A 6,820-nucleotide genomic window follows, 5' to 3' on the forward strand; every position below is an offset into this window, starting at 1 on the left:
CACAAGTTGCGTTGCACATTCCTGTGCCTATGGAAATCTCACCCACCCCTCCCTGTTGGGGGAACACACCCGGCACTGCCGGCACCGCCGGCCCCTGGCAGCTGCCGCCACAGCCCCAGGCGCTGGCTCAGGCCTGGGAAGCAGACAACAGGCACAGGGGAGGGCCAGGCTCACACCTAAACCCCAACACTGCAGCCTCCCCAGCGCTGGGGCCAGGGGTGGAGGTGACAGGATGGACAGAGACACAGACCTGGGGATGGGGGTGACATGATGGAGACACAGACCTGAAGCCAGAGATGAGGACATGGGGTCCAAGTGCGTCTGCTCCATCCCCAGACAGCCACGGTGGAGAGGGGGCTGTTCCTGCAGGAGTCCCCTGGGCTTGCAGCTGGAGGGGAGCCCTGCATGGCTGCAAGCACCTTGCTGTGCTGCAGGAGGGGCTCCAGGGGCAGCGAGCGAGGGGCTGGGGGCTTGGCCCCAGATGAGCACCGTCGCTGCTGGAGCAGCATCGGTGAGTGCCGTGGGCTGCCCTGTGCCACGGGCTGTGCTGAGGCGCTGGGGCCATGTCCTGGTGGAACAGGCACCCAACCGGCAGCAGCAGCACAGAGTGTGGGGGAACAGGTACTGCTGGCTCTGGCACAGCACCCTGTGCCCCCAGCACGCTCAGACACTCCCACCCAGCCCACGGGGGGTTTCCCATTTGGGATGACTCCTGCAGTACCGAGTGACCGCAGCCTGGTGCCTCTGCCTCTGGGCTTTCCCCTGGCCACAGCAAAGCCCTGCAGCCACTGCTCCGGGCAGCTGCCGCGTCCAGCCTGAGCTGTGTCTGCCCAGGGCAGGGCAGAGGTGCTCAGGCCACGTGCTGCTTGTCTGGATGTGGCCAAGATGCTTTGGTTAAGCCACAAGTGGGTGGTTTGAAGGCCAACACTGAACTGCAGCGGCACAGAGCTGCTGATGACTGTAGCCAGAGCCCTGCCTCTGCCTTTGGCCATGTGCCCAAGAAAGCAAAAGTAAAACAGCGTCAGCAGGCGCAGCATAGAATGGCCCAGCATGGCTCAGCACAGCCCAGCACAGCCCTGCATGGCCCAGCATAGCTCAGCACAGCCCAGCATGGCCCAGTACAGCTCAGCACAAACCAGAATGACCCAGCACAGCCCAGCATGACCCAGTGTGATGGCCCAGCACTGCCCAGCATTGCCCAGCACAGCCCAGCATGGCCCAATTTGATGTCCCAGCACCATTCCCTGTGTTCCTGCCCGGGGCAAGGGCCCGATGTGCCCCCCCTGGTCCCTGCAGCAAGGCCAACGGATGATGCCACCGTGCCACCGTGCCAGGCTCCCCAGTGACTGGCTGCTGTGCCTGTCCCAGCCCTGCTGCAGCCCTGGGCCCATCCTGGCTCCCAGGGACGCTGTGTGTGAGCACCACTGGCCCCAACTCGGCCAGGGGGTGAGTGGGTCAGCCGCTCCATGGCACTGCCAGCGGGGAGCTCTGCGGTGCCGGCACTGCTCCAGCACAGCAGCTCTGCACCCGCTGCAGCAGCAGCAAACACTCATCCCTGTTTGCTTCTGGATTAAGCTTCTCAGCACCACCCAGGAGCAACACCCCTGTGACAGCCAACGATGCGGCTGCAGCCGATGGAAACCCACGCTGGGCTCTGGGCCGTGGCCGCCCTGCCACGTGCCATGGGCACAGAGCAGTGCCAGGGCAGGGGCAGCCCCTGCCCCTCACACAGACACAGCCCCTCTTTGGGCATCATCCTGTGCGTTTGGGATGTGATTGGGGCAGCCCCTCTCAGCCCCACAGCCCTGGGGTGACACCTCCTGAGCACAGCGGAGCTGCTGCCTGGATGTTTGGCTGTGCCCTTCCCGGCAGAGGCCTGTGCCAGGCCACACCGCACCCACGGCAGCGCCAGGGCTGCGTGCCCACCGGACCACGCCATGCCACGCCACGGGCTTGCCCAGCCAGCCCTGGATACCGGCAGCTCTCCAGACAACACACTCCCACACACCATAAACACCTTGCCCAAGCAGCGCATCCCTTCCTCAGCACATTGCCCTGCAAGGGCTGGCGCTGGGGGCTGCAGCCTGGCCCCGCAGGTGGCCCCAAAGGCCCCTTCCCCCCATCTGGAGCCCTTTGGGCTGCTCCTTCAGGGCCCACCAGTGCCCATGCACCAGAGAGGAGATGGGGCACTCAGTGGGGCAGGAGCTGGATGTGGGGCTGGAGACACAGGCAGGGGGTTGCAGTGACTCGGGTGGCAATGGAGTGGCTTGGACGTGTTTTGGGCAATTTTGGCTATAGGTGTGCATCCAGGGACGTGGGCAAGGTTGTGAGGAGCAGGGGAAGGGCCTCCTTCTCCAGCCCATCTGCTGTGGGGCCAGTGTCAGGCCTGCAGCTGGAGCCTGGGGTCTGTCAGCCCGGCAGCTGGAGCCTGAGGTCCAGTCAAATGGCACAGCCAGTTCCATGGGCAACGGGGCAGCATGGGAGAGGAGCTGAGCTGGGCAGCAGGGGCATTGCTGGGGCTGCTGGCACATGGGTGGTTATGGGGCGATGGGGAGAAGGACGAGGGGCTGGCGGGTCCAAGAGCAGCTCAGAGACACTGACCTGGGGAGGGATCTCACCCCTTTCGTGGAGGGCACTACCTGAGCAGATGCTGCCTCTGGGATGGGGCCACCTGCCCGCATCACAGCCATGGTGGGGCCAGTGAGCCCCTCACCCCACAGCACAGCCATGGTGGGACCAGTGAGACCCTCACCCCTGCTCCCAGCCCTGTCCCGCTCTGCACCAGACACACAAGGTGGGCAACAGGGCTGCTCACAGCCAGACCCCCGCCTGGGCAGGGAGCCGTGGGGAGGGCAGCTCCCGTGTTTCGGGCAGGGCTGGGCCGGTGTGTCATCCCAGGGGCGGGGAAGGGCAAGGTTTTAAACCCGCTGTGGTCGCAGGCAGGAAGCAGCAGCGGAGCAGCGGGACAGCGGGCACCCGCCGGGCCTGTGCCGCGACCACCGCCGCAGGTAGGACAGAGGTGGGTGAGTGGGGCCTGGCTGGGCGTCGTGGGGCTGTGCCGGGGACGAGGCCTCACACAGGCTCTGGTATGTGAGGAATGCGCTGCCTGGGCTGTGGCCAGGTGCCGGGGCGGGACTATGGGCATAGGGCAGCAGCGGTGTGGTGCTGTGGCACGGCACCCTCGGCACTGCCGGCCCTCCTGGCCCAGCACAGCGGCAGGATGCTGGCCGCTGGTGCTGGCATGCCCCAGGGTCTGACCACACAGGCAGGATGGGTCCCAGGAGAAAGCCTGTGCTGCCTCAGGGCCGCGAGGGGCACAGCCGGGCTCAGCGGGGCAGCGGGTGCTGAGGAAGAGGCCTGTGGGGTCTGGTGCTGAGGGACTGTTCCCCGTGGGCAGGGTGCAATCCCACAGCCGCAGCGGAGGAGCAGCCCCGCTGCCGGCACCTAACGGGGCAGCCCGGCAGGCAGCAGCCCGGCTGGCACTGCGCACGGTGGGAGCCAGTGCCGTGTCCCTGCTCGGGGCAGTTGGGCAGGCAGGAAGGAGGGCTGAGCTGCCCACCGGCCCCCCTCAGAGCAGGACCCCCAGAGTGCCCCAGAGACTGTTCCTGTCACCTTTCCCTCACTGACACAGACACATTGCTCTGGCTCGCCCTCCCCTTGAAGCACCCACAGCTTCACCCTGTCCCACCAGAGACCACCCCACAGACCTCCCCCAGTCCCGCCAGGCTCCCACCCACAGCCCCAGCCCTTCCCCAACACCCTGCTGTCCCTTCCCTGGCAGACACCTCCTCCACCCCCGCGTCTGTCTCCCAGTCCCTCCCCACGGCCCCATCAGCCTTTCCCTCTGCAGCCGCCGCAGCCTGTGCAGGTGCAGCCGTGCAGGTTGTCCCTCAGGACAGGGGGCAGCCGGGGCTGCCATGCTCCCATGCACCAGGCTCTGACCTTCTCAGTGCTGCTCAGTCCCTACAGGGCGGGTGGCCAGAGGCTGGGGCCAGTGTTTGGTGTGTGGGGGCCAGTGGCAGGACAAGGGGCAGCGGGCACAGGCTGAACACAGGCAGTGCCCCTGGGCCAGGAGGAGCAAGTCCTTTGGTGCTGAGGGGAGGGAGCCCTGGCCCAGGCTGCCCAGGGAGGGTGTGGAGGCTCCTGCTCGGGAGGTTTCCAACCCCAGCTGGACACGTTGCTGTGCCCCCTGAGCCAGGGGAAGCTGCTGGAGCAGGGGCTGTGGCTGCAGCAGCTCTGTAGGGCTCTGCACACAGTTCCAGGGCCTCCTGTGGGCAGGGCTGTGTGCCGGGCTCCTGCTGGTGGGTGCAGAGGGGCCGCCCCGAGCCAGGGCTCGCACCAGCACGTTCCCTGACGTAGCCAGAGCTGCTGCCCGCGCTGGGGCGAGCTGGTGGCCCCAGGGAGGGCTGCAGGTGCCAATGCTGAACTGCCGCCAGGAATCTCCCTGGCTTGGGAAGCAGAGTCGGTTACTAAAAGTTTCCATGGGGCTGACGTCTTCTAAGTGGAGCAGAGCCCTTCCTTTGCCTCCTCCCCTGCCCGCAATGGGCACAGCCTCCCACTACAACCAGGGGCTCCTGCCCCAGCCCCGGTGCCTTTTGAGCCTCTGCAGTTACTGGTGGCAGTGCCCAAACCCCCTCTGCACCCCAGTGCCGGTGCCCAGCTTGGCTCTGGAATGTGTGAGGATGTGCCTGGGGCTCTCTGGATACTGCAGTCTCACCAGTGCTGCCCATCCCTGTGCCCATGGCATGGCCGGGCTGAGCCCAGCTCCTCCCAAGTGCAGCACAGCCTGTGCCATCCATCCCGGCATCTCTGCCAGGAAAGGGCTGCAGGGCTGGCAGCTGCATTCTGGGCACTGCAAAGCATCACAGCCCCAGGACCAGGGTGGGCAGAGTCGGGAGTGCTGCCAGCCCCATTGTGTTTTGCATGTGCATGGTGCTAGACACAAGGCTGCCCAGCACCTGTGCCCAGTCCAAGCCTGAGGCAGAGGAGACAGCCCTGGGAGGCGTGGGATACTCTCACACACAGCCCTCCGCACAGGACAGAGCCGCTGCCTTCTCTCAGCAAGATGGGCCCCTCACCTTCCCCAGAGGCTCCTGCAGCAGCACCCACAGCTGTCCCTGCAGCAGCAGCTGCAGCCATTCCTGCAGCAGCACCCATGGCTGTCCCTGTAGCAGCAGCTGCAGCCATCCCTGCAGCAGCACCCGCAGCCATCCCTCCCACGGTCCCCGCCTCCTCCTGCACACACACGGCATTGCCTGGGCAGATCCCCACTCATGCTGACATCACAGGACGCAGCCAGCGCCCTTCCCCAGCACAGGCAGCCAGCCTGGGGCACATCCTAAGTGGGCAGGGGCTGGAGCTGTGTGTGCAGAGCCCCGCTGCAGAGGCTGCTCCTGCAGGGAGCCCGGCCTGGTGCAGCACCCGCACGGGGCTCCGCTGCCGGGGGTGTTCCTGGGGAAGGGTCTGGGGCTGTGGGGGCTGTGAGCCACTGTCCCAGCTCAGCACAGGTCATGGGCAGGCACAGGTCATGGGCAGACTCGTGGCTGGTGTGCACTGAGCCCCTCTCCACCCCAAGCTGAGATGTTGCTCAGTGTGCAGCTAGGAGCTGGGGCAGCCCCTCCCAGCAGCACCTCCCGCGCTGCATCCAGACACCGGCTGACAGAACACACCCGGCTATTCCCAGTTACAACCTATGACTCAGACTGAGGAAGCCATCATCCAGCATCTGGCTCTGGGGGGGGGAGTCCCTCCTTATCAGCACAAGTTATGCATATCAAGTAGCTCACGCCACCGAGCTGCTGCTGCTGCTCAGAGCACAGTCCTCAGCAAGTCATGCACGGGAAGGGTCTGGGCCCAGGGCATCCACCTGCTGATGGGGTCTGTCTCAGGCACAGAAACACTATTGCAGGACATGCTTTATGGGGAGAGGTGCCTTCCCTGAGCCCACACATGTTGACTTTGGTCAGTAGGATCTTAATGTTAGTTCTAACCACAAAGCCCTGTGCATCTGGCCCTAGTGTGTGCTTTTTGGACCTGTCTCCTGTGATCTTTCAGTGGTTACAAGAGCAGCAGCCTCTGGTGCCCTCCAGCACTGTGCTGTGTGGCTGCACTGGAGTGGGTCCCAGCATGCCCAGGAGCATTTCAAACCTGAGACCAGCTGTGCAGATCTGTGAACTCCTGGTGTGACATTGCACCCACCTGCTGCCCCTTCCCAGGCTCCTGAGTGAGCCAAGGAGAGCAGGTGCCTCCCTTCAGGGCAGATGCCTCACCTCAGGACAGCAGCAGGCACCAGGCAAAGAGCCTCTGGGGCTGCTTCTGGGTGCCCAGTGGCTGCAGCCTCTGCTGACTGGTGCTGCTGTGAGGAGGGTGCCCTGGCAGATGGGAGCAGCCTTTCTGTGCTGTCCTGAGGTGCTGCCTGGGGGCTGCTGACCTTGGCTATGGCTTTTCCCTCTGCCCTGTTGCCCTCCAGCCTCTGTACAGGGCCTGTGGGCAGAGACAAACCCTGCACAAACCGGTGGCCTCAGGCATGTGACAGCTTGTGGGGGGCTTTATTCGTGAAAACACAGACTCATTGAGGTTGGAAAAGCCCTTTGAGCTGCTGCAGTCCAACCTTGACCCCTCACAGTGCCACAGCCACCACTGACCCACAGCCCTCAGCAGCTCAGCCCCACGGCTCTGGGATCCCTCCAGGGCTGGGCACTCCCCCAGCTCCCTGGGCAGCCTGGCACAGGGGCTGACGCCCCTCTCAGGGAAACAGTTCTGCCGCAGCTCCAGCCTCAGCCTCCCCTGGGACAACTTGGGGCCATTTTCTCTTGGGCTG

The sequence above is a fragment of the Colius striatus genome, chromosome 4 (assembly GCF_028858725.1).
Source record: "Colius striatus isolate bColStr4 chromosome 4, bColStr4.1.hap1, whole genome shotgun sequence".
NCBI classification, from domain to species: domain Eukaryota; kingdom Metazoa; phylum Chordata; class Aves; order Coliiformes; family Coliidae; genus Colius; species Colius striatus.